General features: G+C 38.6%; 1 long non-coding RNA gene across 7 annotated transcripts in view; it reads left to right on the top strand.

Annotated features, from left to right (window-relative positions):
• Positions 1–15198, top strand: part of LOC138743442 (uncharacterized) — a 284588-nt gene that overhangs the window by 50682 nt on the left and 218708 nt on the right. For 4 of the 7 annotated variants that reach the window (XR_011344893.1, XR_011344886.1, XR_011344892.1 and 1 more), the window contains exon 2: positions 9837–9873. The exons of 1 other annotated variant lie outside the window; for it this stretch is intronic. This is a non-coding gene — a long non-coding RNA (uncharacterized lncRNA). Of the gene's footprint in view, positions 1–4632; positions 4899–9836; positions 9874–15198 lie in introns of those variants that run through there. 2 more of the 7 variants (XR_011344890.1, XR_011344882.1) reach the window with 1 other exon arrangement.

Here is a 15198-nt window from a genome sequence, read left to right as displayed (position 1 = left end):
AGGTGGAAATTCTGGAGTTATCTTAGACCACACATGTCAAACTCAGGCCCACGGATAACCGCAAGATCATATCAAATATGTATTTGTGCTGGCCTTCTGGCCACTGCGGCAGTATAGCGCATGCACAGCTAATACTACAAATCCCAGAATGCTTTGCAAATGCGCTGGCGCCAGCCCGTCAGCCCGCTAATCGCCACCACCTCCTCTCTTTACTTTCATTAGCATCTGTGACCTGTTGCCCAACTCACATGTAATAAACCCCTTATGAAAAATGGCCAAACGAAAGACAGAAAACAGGACCTTTCAAGACAGGTGGGAGGCAAACTCTGACCCCAGAGTTTGATGAACTTGCATCTAAGAAGAGATGCCAAGTATCTGGTTTAGACCCAGGTGCATCAGAGTAAATCACAGTGTAGCAAGCTAAGCTTGGATTAATATTTTCTTCGGTTAACTTTGGACTGTTCATAGTTGAAAGATTGGATTTTCATTGAAACAAGTTGTTATTTTTTTGACTTGTTGGCTTGTGAAAAAAAATCATTTAAAAGGAGCTTAAAGGCTATAGAGAAATATTATTTATTGAATATTTTATTTCTCATTTGTTAATGCTTCTTCTGGAAAGAGTTTAACCAAAACTATTATTAAACATTTATTTTAATAAGAAAAAGTTAACATTACATAAGTTGAAAGAAGAGAAAACATGCAGATGTTCTTGAAAATTTTCAATAAATATTTAGTTTGGCCCACGACTTAGTCCAAGTTTTAATTTTGGCCCTCTGTGAATTTGAGTTTGACACCCCTGTCCTAGACAGAGTCGACCTTCACAACAACATATACAATAGATGCCCACAGTATAAGAAATCAGGTTGATAATCTAGTAGCATAGCTGGAAGATGGAAGGTATCACATAGTGACCATCATTGAGTCATGGCTGAAAGAAGACCACAGCTGGGAACTAATGCTGGTTAAAAATTTAATTAAATCTTTGGAGAGAGGGGACATTATGTCAGAAGATATCAAACCCCTGAGTGTAGAATTAAGAAACTGTAAGTGTGAAGAGACCTTGATGGGAATTGTATACAGGCCTACAAACAGTAGCCAGGATGTGGCGTGCAAACTACAAAGGGAGATAGACATGGCGTGCAACAAGGGCAATGATATAATAGATGTGGGGGATTTGATGGGGAGAAATAGGATGGTGCTAGATCCCAAGAGATGTATTTTATTGAATGCCTTCAGGATGGATTCTTAGAATTCTTATGACTGAACTGAATGGGGAAAGGGCAATTCTGGATTGGGTACTGTGCAATGTATCAGAGTTGATAAGGGAGCTGAAGGTAAGGGAACTCTTGGATGGCAATGATCATAATAAGATTGAATTTGACCTGCAGTTTTAGAGGGAGAAACTAAAATAAGAAGTGTCAGTATCCCAGTGGAATAAAAGTGATTACAGAGGTATGAGAGAAGAACTGGCAAATGTTGATTGGAGAGGCACATGAGCAGGGAAGACAGGAGAGCAGCAATGGCTGGAGTATCTGTGAGAAATAAGGAATGTGCAGGACTGGTATATGCCAAAAAAGAAGAAATAATTCAATGGAAAAATGACCTAAGTATGGCTGAGAAAAGAAATCAAAACTAAGGTAAAAGTGAAAGAAAGGGCATATATGGAACCAAATATTAGTCGGAAAATACAAGACTGAAAAGTGTACTGAAGGTAACCAAGAAGGGCGTTAGGACAGAAAAGATTAACTTTAAAAGGAAGTCAGAAAATCATATCAAAAATGATACAAAAATCTTTTTTAAATATATTAAGTTTAAAAAAAAAAGAGATAAGTGTCGATATAGGACCGATAGAAAACGACAGTGGAGAAATTTTAATAGGAGGCAAGGAGATGGCAGACGAACTGAATGACTAACTGGCATCAGTCTTCATTATGGAAGACTTCATTATGGAAGACTGGCATCAGTCTTCATTATGGAAGACTTCGTTAAGGAAGACAGGCATCAGTCTTCATTATGGAAGACTGGCATCAGTCTTCATTATGGAAGACTTCATTATGGAAGACTGGCATCAGTCTTCATTATGGAAGACGTTACCAGTATATTGGACTTTTAAGGGAAGAGAGGTGAGTATACTCATGATCAACAAAGAGAAACTGAATGATCAAAGAGTAGATGAGTCTCCAAGACTAGATGGAATGCACCCTTGGGTTCTGAAAGAAATTTCTGTAGAGATTGTGAAAACATTGCTAATAATTTTCCAAGAATTAATGGATTTTGTCATGGTTCCAGAAGATTGGAAAATTGCAAAGGACACTCCACTATTTAAAAAGGGAGGGAGGTAGCAGAAAGGACATTTTACACCTGATAGCCTAACATCACTGGATGTTAAGGATTGTCAAGGACGAAGTTACAGATTACCTTGAGGTACATGACCTGACTGGCCAAAGTCAGCATTGTTTCCTTAAGGGAAAATCTTGCCTGACAAACCTACTGGAATTTTTTTGAGGAAACCAGAATCAGGCTAGACAAAGGAGATGTTCTGAAGGTCTTTGACACAGTGCCACACATGAAGCTTAACAACATGAGAGCCAATGGAATTACAGGAAAGATACTAACATAGGTGAAGCATTGGCTGATCTGTGGGAATAAATGATCCTATTCTGGTTGGCTACTGGTTACCAGTGGTTTTCCATAGTTGTTGGTGTTCAGGCCACTTCTATTTATGTTGTATGTTAATCATTTGCATTGCAGAATAAATACCTTTGTGCCTAAGTTTGCAGATGATACAAAGATAGATGGAGCAGCAGGTAGTGATAAGGAAATGGAGAGGCTACGGAGATATTTAATTAGATGAGAATGGGAAATGAAGTGGGAAATGAAATATAATGTTGAAAAGAGTATCCACAATAGTAGAAGGAATATAAGGGCAGCCTAGCATTTGGATGGGGAGCAAATTCAAACTTTCAGAAGTGCAAAGGGTCTTGGGAGTCCTCATGCCAAAAGGTTAACCTTCAGGTTGAGTCAGTGGTGAGAAAGTAAATGCAATGATGGAGGAATAGGACATTATAAGGTCAGGCATGTGATGTCGAGGCTTTAAAAGGCACTGGTGAGGCTTCACCAGTGTTAGTTTTAGGCTCCTTAATTAAGAAAGGATGTGCTGGCATTGGAGAAGGTACAGGGATGATTCACAAGAATGATTCCTAGAATGAATGGGTTAGCATATGCTGAATGTTTGACAGTTTTTGGGCTGTACTCCTTGGAGTTCAGAAGAATGGGGGCGGACTTCATTGAAGCATTTAGAATGTTGAAGTGCCTGGAAACAGTAGATGTGGCAAAATTGTTTTCCATGATAGAGAAGTTTAGCACAAGGGGGTATAACTTCAGGGTTGGAGGAATTTCTTCTGTCAGAGTGTGGTGAATCCCTGGAATTTGCTACCACAGATGACTATGGCCAGATCGTTGGGTGTATTTGATAGGTACCTGAATAGTTAGGGTATTAAAGGTTAAGGGGAGAAAGCAGGAGAATGGGGCTGAATGGGAAAATTGATTAGCTCATGATGGAATGGCGGAGTGGACTTGATGGGCTGAATGGCCTTCTTCTGCTATCTTACAGTCTTATGGAATATGGTCCACGAGTGTTATCTGTTGATTAAATCACTGTAATGTGCTTAGTGGCCTCCAGTAATTGAGTGGGTGCATGGGGATTCATGGGAGTCCAATAAGTAATTTCCTAAACTGTGATCATCTTGCAGATAAAATTATATCATGTAATGCAAAATAACTTTGCAATGTGTGATATAATTTCATGACCAATATGTAAAAAATACATATCCAGAATAAAATTTCTTCATTTCATTATTTTTTCTATGTATTAATAAGGTATATTGTGGCTGTCAGTTTCTATTTTGGTTCTTTTTTTGCTGCTTCATGGATATTTGCATCGAGCCACTTGTAAATGCATCATTATTTTAAGCATTACATTTATGTGTACGTGGATTTTCTTGATGCAAATGTTGATGAAAAGAATGTTTGGGTCATTCTGTTCAAATAGGTATTCCTCACTTTACCCAATCCCTTGGGATTAGTGATAATCAATCTCCTCTGTAGTTTCCTGGGCCCTGAGGTGCCATTTAATCCCAATGTGGAATCTGGAGACTCTCCCACAGATGGGTAGTTTGTCAGATTGTGTTCTCCTTTCACCACTTAGACGCGGTCTTTGTATTTGTCCAATGTGCAGACCTGAGGTTCTCAGTGCCATCCTAACTGCTCTTTCTCTATTTTGATCACTCATGGCCACTGATTCCCAGAAGTCAGTCGCAGTGTTACATTTTTTCAGAAAATTTTAACGTGTTCTTTCAAATAAATGCTTGGCCATCGTCATGAAACATTTTTGAAAACTTCTTAGAAAAAACAATTATAATGAAACATATATATATTTGGAAAAGGCTCATGATTTCTGGGATACAAGATATATTATAATTTCCACTTATTGGATAATAAGTTGCTTTATTGGATCCTTGAAAGTACAACAATGTAGGAGAAACTTGTGAATGTTCTTGTATTCAAAAATTGCTATACTGAACCTATTTGTCAAATAACAGTTCCCTCTCTCTCTCTCTCTCTCTCAAGACAGTCACTTTTCCAATTTATTTGCCCCTGTGCTCCACAATATTAAATTTGTTATCAAACAATTCACATGTAATTCAAGCGCACATCCCAGATTTTATTCAAACCTGGTCTGGCACCATACACAAGGAGCCGAATCACCATAGCCTACACACAACAGCGCAGAGACTGCTTCAAAACTGAGGAGATCTGCCAGGGCTAAAGAGTGGACTGCGGGGAGTGAGCTCCGCTCCTGTGACTGTGCGCCGACGTCACTCCCGGGAACCAGCACGGTGGGTGGATTTTTGCAAAATGTTTGCTTTTGTAATGCAGTCTGTTTGAATAAACAATTACTGGTTCACTCAGCTCAGTGCAGACGTGTTCCTTTCACTTTGCAGCACCAGGTTATTTGTATACATGTTAGTTTGACCATGTAGAAATTACAGCACTTTTTACACATAGTACCCTCATTTCAGGGCACCATAATGTATGGGATATTTGGCTTCACAGTTGTTCATGAGTACTCTGGTGTGTTTAATTGCTTCATTTAGTGCAGGTATAAGAGAGCTAGACTTTTGATCACCGGAGTTTGTAGCTGCCATTTTTCAATATGTGGACCAGAGATGGGCCAATGTAAGTCAAAGAAGCCGTTATGAGACTGAAAAACAAGAATAAAACATCGCCCAAACCTTTTTATAAAAAGTGATATAATTTTGACATGGTCAAACCAAAATATGTACAAATAAAATCTGGAATGACAATATATACAGGCATATTTTGTATAATATGGTTTTGAACAGCAAGGTTTTGATATAACATGGTTGGTCACTGACTTGACCAGTCCCATTCTGTGCAGTTACCATTCTGGGCAGTCATCATCCCAAGTGGTCAGTCACCATACCAGGCAGTTATCGTCCAGGGCGGTTAGTCGCGTCCCAAGTGGTCACCATCCCGAGTGGTCCCATCCCATCCTCGGCCATGGCCATCCCGGGCAGTCACCGTCCCGAGCTGTCACCATGATCGGGTCTCAAATCCTCAGGTGAATGTTGTTTCAAACAAAGCTAAAGGCAGGCATCTGAAGATCGCCTGACTCTGTGTCTCTGGAGCCCCAAGACCGCCTTCACCCCCTCCCCCTCCTCACCTGGTGAATCGTGTTGCAGGCTGCGTTTGCCGGAGACAAGCAGGGGAAGTTGGAACTAAAGAATTGCAAACTACATAAGACAAATATTTTCTAAAATAAACAATGTTCCCTTATTGCCAATAAAAATCTTTGTCATTTTTCAGTTTTATATTTCCCTTTTAAATATTTTATGCACATATTTGCATAAGATTTCTAGGTAAAAGAATAATTAATTATAGGATTGGAATGCATTACATTAAAGTACATTGTAATAATGCTTTGAACATAAGTATATCTGAATATACTACTTGCTACAGTTGGTGTGTTTCGCACATTTGGCAGATTCATACACAAGGCACACACCTAAGTATGAACACATATTTCTTTTAGACTTCTAACCTCAGAAGGGCACAAATTACAGTTATTAATTGTCCTGATAGAATCCAGACATTCAATACCAAATAGCACGAAGCCCAAACAAACAAATCAACCAACCTGCAGCACCTCTTGTCCTAAAACATTTTCTGCAAATGAGGGCTGGGGGAGAGGTCTAATAGTCTCGTTTTAAAATGCCTGGTTCAAATTAAGACATAATCCAGAAGGCCCAGTGGTCTGGGCCAATCCCCATAGTCACATTGAAAAAACATTAGCAACCAAAATAATAGAGACGTTTGTTTGTACAGAAAGGCTGTAAGTTTAACAATTGTAATTTGTTTGTAATAATATTTAAGTAGATTATATTTTTGTGGTGTATTTTTACAAAACCATGCCCTGCATTTTGCCTTGCTTGGTGTAGATCTTGAGTTAATGCATGGTCTGAAGGGTTGACAGGAAGCCCAGGTAAATGAATTCAGGAAGGTATAAAGCTGACAGCTATCTCACAGTCACATCATCATACCATCATTATCTTGCTTCTATTAAAAATGGAATTTAATTTGCTTTAAAAAAATTTTTGTACCTCCCCTGTTGTTGCGTACTCAACTTTTCTCTCCGGTTGTAAAAAAAAAATCAAAGAATATATCCACATGTATGATAGAATTAAAAAAAAATTAAACTGCTTAAAATTAAAATTGATTAATCTGGAATTTGACTGTGACTGAAATTATTTATTTAATTTCAGGAATATAATCAGGACCTTTATCAATGGATGAGTATTTCAGTTGTGTATTTAATTAGTTAATGGTAATTTTATAATGATAAATGTCTTATTAACAGTAAATGTTAGTATTCACAGCTTGCCGGCATCCGGCAGTGTAACGCAGATTAAATCCATAACTTTGAGTGAGATCCAACTTGTTGTGAGAAACAATCAAGAGCACGATTATGTTTGTTTGGCCTAAAGTGACTAAGACCAAACTAATGAAATCAGGAAGTGTAGCCTGTTTTAAAAAGTATATATAAATTCTGCCTTTTGTCATGCAAGTCTTGTGAGGAACAAAGAGAAAAATCTCGAACAGAAACCAAATCCAAAGTTTTATTTTACATCATTCATCTGGTTTAAGAGATTAAATATTGTATCCCATTGATGCAAATCATTTTAGAGGTTCACTTGTTAAGGGCCACAGCGTGGAAGAAGAGTGCTAATTAAGTGTTCACTTCTCATAAATTTGTTATCTGTGTCAGCAGATAATATCTACAGTCAGCATTAAAACAAGTTGTATTAAATGCAATTCAAGAAAAGATGATTAAAAATGCACTGATTCATCAGCAAAATTTATACAGCTTTCATAACTTTAAGATATTGAATGCATCCAAATGATTCTCTAGGCTAAGGCATGCCAGCTGTATAAAAGGGAAATTTAATCATGTATGTCCTGTATTGTAGAACATCACACTATTTCATTTTTTGATATCATAACAATGGTTGATTAATGGTTGATGCGGACTCAGTGGATCGAAGATCATGCTCCTATGCTCTTCTGTGGCTCTGCAACATTTACCTTCTATTCAGCCTGCTACGTTGTCTTGAATGATGCAAAGTACAATTGTTACTCTCCCTTGACCCTATTTTTCCAACTTGAATGCACAGGAGCAGTTTCCTCCTTGTTTCTCTTACAGACATATGACAATTGAAATACATGCAGTTAACCTCTTGGGTAAGATTGTGCTTGACTTCAATAAATAAAATATGGTTAGGGAAAGTGATGCTTACTGGGCTTTAATTAAAGCATTATAACTCATGAAATATTCCAATTGATATTTAAAAGATCAAGGAAATCAATTTAAGGATAACCTGATCAATGTCCAGTCAAACATGCAAAAATGCTTCAAAGCAGGAAATCAACATAATTGCCAAAGAATTGGCCGCAACGTAAATTTCAATCCAATTTGTCCCCTTTACCATTTATTTATCTTCATACCATGCTCGTACAGTAAAAACAAAATATTGTTTCTCCAGGACCATAGAGGATATTTACATAAATATAAGTTAGAATAGAAGTTAAACACTTTAAAATATTAAGACTTATACAGTAACAGTTGTTAGTAACCTATCCCCAAACGTTTTGGAAGTTCAGGAGTCTGATGGCTTGGGGGAAACTGCTGTGTCTAATCTGGACATAAGGGCCCAAGTGCTACAGTACCTCCTATCTGAAGGGAGAGCAGTTTACTTGAAGGATGTGTGGAGTCCTTCACAATGTTTATTGCTTTTCGCCTGCATCGAGTGTTGTAAAAGTCCTTCATGGTAGAAATATAGCCCCCAGTGATCTTTACCACTGACTTCACTCTGCAGGGTCTTGCGGTGATGCAGTTGCACAGGATGCTCTCAATACATCCTCTGTAGAATGTAGTGAGGATGGAGGGTGGGAGATGAACTTTATTCAGCCTTTGCAGGAAGTAGAGGCCCTGCTGGGCTTTTTTGGCTTTTTTTATTTGTACCTTTGCAGCAAAGCAACATGAAAAACATTAATACTAAACTAATATCTCAAAAACTAGTACTTGGAAGAAACAATAGAAAGAGGAACAACACTAGTGGCCTTGATTTTACAGGGATTCATTTGTGGTTACAGATACCCTTGACATCACATTTAGGATTTCCCTGTGGAGGCCAACAAAGGTGCTTAAATTTCCAGCAATTCCCCTCCAACCTTCCAGTTCAAGTTTTTATTGGTTGACTATTATTACGAATTCCTGTTTCATTTAGTGTGAGTATCACTTTAAGGGTGAGTACCAGCTGCAACCATTTACAGCTGTGGAGAGACATCTTATACAGACTGTACTCTGGAGGAAGAAAAAGAACATTTGTTGCTTTATCCAGGGACACAGGTGGTGAGAGAGTCACGTGAGTGGAACACTGCAGGAAAACAGCACTTATTATTGACCACCAGCCAGCTCGTGGAACACCGAGGTGGAGTGAGTCTGTGTGAAATGGACAATTCGGCTGATTCTCCCTGTCAGGGGAATTATTGAACTGCACCGTAACCAAAGGAAAGGTCACTTTGATTGACCCCGTACCTGGGTTTTGGAAGCAGGAGAATTGCTGCATCGGATCATGACCGAAGTAATGGTCATTTCTACTGACCCGCACTTAGGTTGTTGAAGCATCGTGGAAGTCACAAGTTTCATTTCCCCTATGCAAGGAAAAGGGGAGTTGTGACAAGAAAGGATATTTCTCAGCAAGAAACTTGACAAGGATTCGTGAGTTTTCAGCAGTCCAATCACTCAGTCTCTCCCACCGCTTTTGTGATTACTCCTGTGCATCATTTAAAAGCTTGTATTTTGACCAGTGATTTCTAAACTGAACTTTGGAATGACTTTCCAGAATTATGCTTAAGCTGTAATGGTTTGGGTATCGTGTGTGCGCGTGTGCACACATGCACAGTTCAGGTTAATTTAGCTAATGTGTTCTATTATTAGTAGTTATTAATAAATATATTTTTAAAAAGAATAACAATAAGACTGTCTTGAAGAATTTCTATTGCTGTATATATGCAATCTGGAAAAAAATTGTTTTTCTGGACAATGGTACACAAATATACACAATACACTTAAATAATCACATATATACATAAAGATGTAATTTAAAACAATTATGTACACATTTTGGAATTATTTACTTTTCTGGAGAACTCTGATCTCAGGTTGCACCTAACACAGCCCCTCTTTTTTTCAGTGGTAAAGAATGTCTATGTGCAACCAAGGGAACTAAGGTAGTATATACTTTTTTTCCATATTTTTCAGCTAATTTCACTACTTTCTGTAGTTTTCAATTTGGTTTTCAAATGTTATTTTTCTTTTTCTTATGTTTGATCATTTTAAATGTTTTTTAATAGTAGTTTCAGACATTCTGATACCTTCAATACCATCAGTTAATTTATGACGGCTTTGCTAGCTGCCAACCTTTTACCAGCTCTTTTGAAGGCAAAGGGGAAACACAAAAATTGAAGATGATGGAATCTTGACCAAACAATCTGGAGGAACTCAGCAGGTCAGCCAACATTCATGGGTAAAAATAGCCAGGACCCCTTATTGAGACTAAAGTAGAAAGAAGCAATACACATCAAGGAAGGAGAAAATACAGAGAAAGAAGCTGGAGAAGGGTTATATGATAACAAGATACTGGACGGAAGGTGGAGAGACCACATGAGGGATAAAGATTAGAAAGAAAAGTAATAACAGGAGTTAGTAAGAAAGATATGGAAACCATGGAAGCAAATATTGGGGATTATTTAAAATTGGAGGAAAAAAAAACAATGTTCATGCTGTTGGATTTAAGGCTGTTTGGAAGGAATATAATGTGTTGTTCCTTAAGCTTGCATTTGGCAAAGGATAAGGCTGAGGACAGGCATGGCTGTGCGTTTGTCAACAAAGTTTTCTGCTTTCCTCACTTGCAATATTACAAAAGATCCTTCTCGTGACTGCAGAAACTAGCTCCTGTCAGGAGAAGACGCAGGTAGGTGTGACGGGGACCAGCTCCTGTCAGGAGAAGACGCAGGTAGGTGTGACGGGGACCAGCTCCTGTCAGGAGAAGACGCAGGTAGGTGTGACGGGGACCAGCTCGCTTGCTTCTGACTGCTCATTTTTACTGTGGTTTCAGTCCAGCAACCTTGCATCAGAACTGAGGAAACTTGCGGGGAAAACTGAGGAAACTTGCAATCTTAATTCTTCTCTTTAGATATGAATAGTTCTTCTCTTTCCACTTTGTTTTTTTTTGTGCATTTACTGGTTTTTATTTCAGATTTGCAGCTTAATTGTATTTTATTAACAACCAGATTAAATACATAATCATTTTAGGCATAAGGTGGCCCTGATCCCTTAAACAGACCATGTCTCTTCTTGTAGATAAGTGCAGATTGGGGAGAAGCATGTGTGAGGCAAGTCAGGCCAAAGCATCCCATAGGATGGGTATGGCCCCTGGGATGGATTTTGTCCGCTTCTACAAAGTTTCATCATTGAAATACTGAAATCTGAATGGTCTGTAGCTGTTTTCTCTTGATTAAGTGTGGACTGATATGTTCACATCTTGGCTTGTGTCTAAACTCCCTTTTCAAGCTTTTAATTGAAAAGAGTCAAACAGGGATTCAGGGATAATTAATTAGAATATGTCTCAGATTTATGTCTAATTTTATACAATGACATCTACATTTTCTTCTAGCTTTGTAAAGTTAAATATTTGCCTTGAATAGCCAACACAACCTGTAACTATGCCCAGGGAGAACAGGTATTGAAATTAAATGCCTATCGAGTGCTAATGAGTTGAAGATGTGAATAAAATATTGGATTTGAAATAAAGAACTAAACTACCCTACTTCTGTCTACTAACCAACTTGTGGTGCTTTGTTTTGGTTTACACCATAAAGAGTTAATTAATATGTAGCACTGGTTTATGTTTCCTTGAAGTGCATTGATTACTGTGAAGCATAAATGTTGAATGATCTTTTAAAAGGCAACAACATATGGAAACAGTTAGTTTTAATTTGATATAATTATTGTTTTATTGCATATAATTGAGTTTGCTAATTTTTTGACATCAAATCCAACATTTTGATTGATAGAGGCTATTAATGCATTTAATTAATAACAGTTATAAACAATTATTAAAATGCTGAGGTTTTCATTTTACTTATGAAAACATTTTACCAATAAATAGACCAGGGATTTGCCAGTCAGATCCATGATGTGCGTTAAGGTTTGTCAGAATTCAATTTTTCTTTAAATTGCACCATGTTTGACTGCTTGAGTTCTAGAAAGAGCTCTTCAATGAATATCAACCCACAGTTACAATCACTACAATGGAGCTCAGTGGTGGTGGCCAAGGTTTTAAATGCTTTTAAGTTTCCCCACTATTACTTTAAATAGCCTTTGAAGTTAACATCCAGCTTAAAATAACCTACAGAATCTCAGTAAATACCCACTCTGGACAGGATATGACTACAGCTACTGATCCTGGGATATATCACGGTGGCTTTAGACCTTTATATTCCTGACCTCTGACTCCTGTTGGATTTGTGCAATCTCCTTCAAACCCACACAGCTGCTAGAATTCCTAGTTTGCCTTCATAATTCTGAAATGAATTGATTGTGATCTGATGGTTGAGAGTTTTGAGAATTTTCTAACAATATGTTGAATTCAGTACAAATAATGAGGTGTGGGCCTGGTATGCTGTCCAACAATACTTTGGTACTTTTAACAAAACAAATATTCTCTGATTAATATCATTAAAATAGATTAAATGATGATTTATATAATTGGAATTTTAAGGACACATCCTGTGTCCTTAAAATAGCTATTAACTATATATGTGTTCATGTGTCATGTGTGGGTGAATTTGATCTGACAACATAGTAAAGTCTTAGTGGTTTTGAACCTGACTTGTAACAGCTAACCAATTGAAATTGGAAGCTGATTCTACTTGTTCATATTTATGAATTGATACAATTCATGATAAGTAGAGCAAATCAATAAATCAGGCAGGAATATTAAAATAGAAGAGTGTTATTAAAGAAGATTAACAAAAGCTACATCAAAATCTTTTGGCTGACTTAAAAAAGAGTTAGTTCAGTGAAACATACTGCAGTTTCTAATATCTGAAGGAATAGCTCATAATATCAAGAACATTCGGAAACTACTTTGTTTCAGTTCACTGAAGTTGGAAATGACTTTCTCTTGTCAAGTTGGATAGTGGAATTTTCAACAAGGCTAAACTGCAGCATCCTTGTTCAGAATATTTGAAGAAGAACCATTGTTGCAGAATATATTTAATAACGTTGCATAACCTGTTCTTTAGTGAAGTCGAAGTAGATAAAATTATTTCCATGCCTCTGGATAACTGCTCTCAGGTAGCGTTGAACAGCAAGTTGGGAGATGTTGCAGAGAGCTGCTTGAAATGATCCATGTCCAAATTTATTATCATCCGATTACACAAGTACAACTCTATACAATGGGGTTTTCTGATCCCTGGTGCAAAAACCTCCAAACGTACACCAGACATAACACTCATATAGGCAAGTGCTACATATGCAGTATATACATTCAATTAAATAAATCTTGTTTAAAAAAAATAATAGATTCTTGGAGGGCTAGTATGTGTAATTCTTCCAGTCACTCAGAGGTCTCACTGCCTATGAGAAGAAACAATTTCTCAGCCTGTTGTTTCTGGCTCTAATACTCCTGTATTTCTTTCCAAAGGGAATAGCTGAAAGATACTGACCATGATCTTGGTTAATCATATCAATGGGGAGGGGGTGGGGGGGGGTGGGAGGGAGACACCAATGATCCTCTCCTCCTCTTTTATGGTCCTGTGGATTGACCTCTGATCCATTTCTCTGCAACATCCGTACCCCACTATGATGCAGCCAGCCAGGACATTCTCAGTGGAGTTCCTGTAGAAAGTTGACAGGATTGTGGCTGGTGGACTTGCCCACATCAGTCTTCTCAGGAAGTGCAGTCACTCTTGCCTTTCTGACAAGTGATGAGGTATTATGTGTCCAGAAATGTCACTTGTTAAGTGGACTCTGAGGAACTTGGTGCTCTCTACTATTCATGTGTAGTGGAGGGTGGTTGGTCCTGATCCATGGTCATCTTCCTTTGTCTTCTCAATGTTGATACTCAGGTTGTTATGTAGTGTGACTCATCATTGTTGCTGATAAGGCTAATTTCTATTGTGTCATCTGCAAACCTGATGATTCTATTTGTTGGTCAGTTGTGTGAACCGGAGAGGGCTGAGAACACAGCCATGAGGTTCATCATTGCTCAGCGTGAGTGTGCTTGATTTTCTTCTGCTGATCCAGAATAGCTGTGGTCTTCCCATTGGGAAGTCCAGAATCCAATTACAGAGAGGGGAATTGAGCCCCATTGAGGACAGATTTTCCACCAGCTTCTCGGGAATGATCATATTTAATGCTGAGGTGAAGTTGATGGACAACAGCTTGAGGCCTTGTTCTCCAGGTGCATCAGGATGGAGTGGAGGGACAAGACTATAGAATCATCAGTGAAACAGTTTTGTCCATAGATGAATTGAAATGGGTCCAGTGTTTATGAGAGGTGTGTTTTAATGCATTTTATCACCAAGCTCTTAATGGTGGATGTCAATCCCATGGGCGGTCGTCATGGAGGCCTGTTACTGTCAACTTCCTTGGTACTGGGATAATGGTGGCTGTCTTGAAACCCAGGAGGATGAGGGTCTGCTGCAGTGGTATGTTGAAGATGTCCATAAGGACCTCTGTCAGTTGATCTGCACAGTTCTCCAATATCCAACCAGGTATGATGTGTGTTCATTCTTCCAGAGACAGTGCTTTCTTCAGCGGCACCCGGTTCTTCTCATTGAACCATGCAGAGATGTGCAGTCTGTCTGGAAGGGAGGTGTCATTGTCTTTAACTTGCAAGGTTGTCTTATGATCTGTCATAGTCCATCTTGTCTTCTGTCCAGAAGGCAGCATCATAAGCTCTAAGAAGTGCCCGGACTTTTGCATCCGATCATGTTTTCAGATCGGCTCTGGTTGTGAAGCATTTAATCTCGGTGACATTCTCAATGCATTTGCTGATGTAGCCAATCACTGAGATGTGTATTAATCAATGTTTACATGACCATTGTAGGTGGTCACATCCCTAAAACAGCTCCAGTCTAAAAGCAGTCCTGTAGCACTATTGTGCCCCCACCCACCATCCATGGCCATGTCCTAATCTCCTTGTAAAATAGCTTAGTTCATTTTGCTAGTGGTCTGTATGCCAGAATTGGAAGGACAAATGTATGATCTGAGTATCCAAGGCGGGGGTGAGGAGCAGCTTTGTACACACCAGGGATGTTGGTGTACACCTGGTCCAAGGTGTTCTCCCCTCTGGTGACAATGTTGACATGCTGTTGAAATAGTGGCAAGACTATTTTCAGGTTGGCATCATTGAATTTGCCAGTTACAATCACGGCACTATCATGGTAAGATGTCTGGGCTTCACAGATGGCACTGAAAAGCTTCTTCATGGCCTCAGCCTCATTAGCCAAAGGCAAAACATAAACTGCAGCAATCAGTGTGGCTGA

The sequence above is a fragment of the Narcine bancroftii genome, chromosome 9 (assembly GCF_036971445.1).
Source record: "Narcine bancroftii isolate sNarBan1 chromosome 9, sNarBan1.hap1, whole genome shotgun sequence".
Taxonomy (NCBI): domain Eukaryota; kingdom Metazoa; phylum Chordata; class Chondrichthyes; order Torpediniformes; family Narcinidae; genus Narcine; species Narcine bancroftii.
This window is presented reverse-complemented; position numbering and strand designations above follow the sequence as displayed.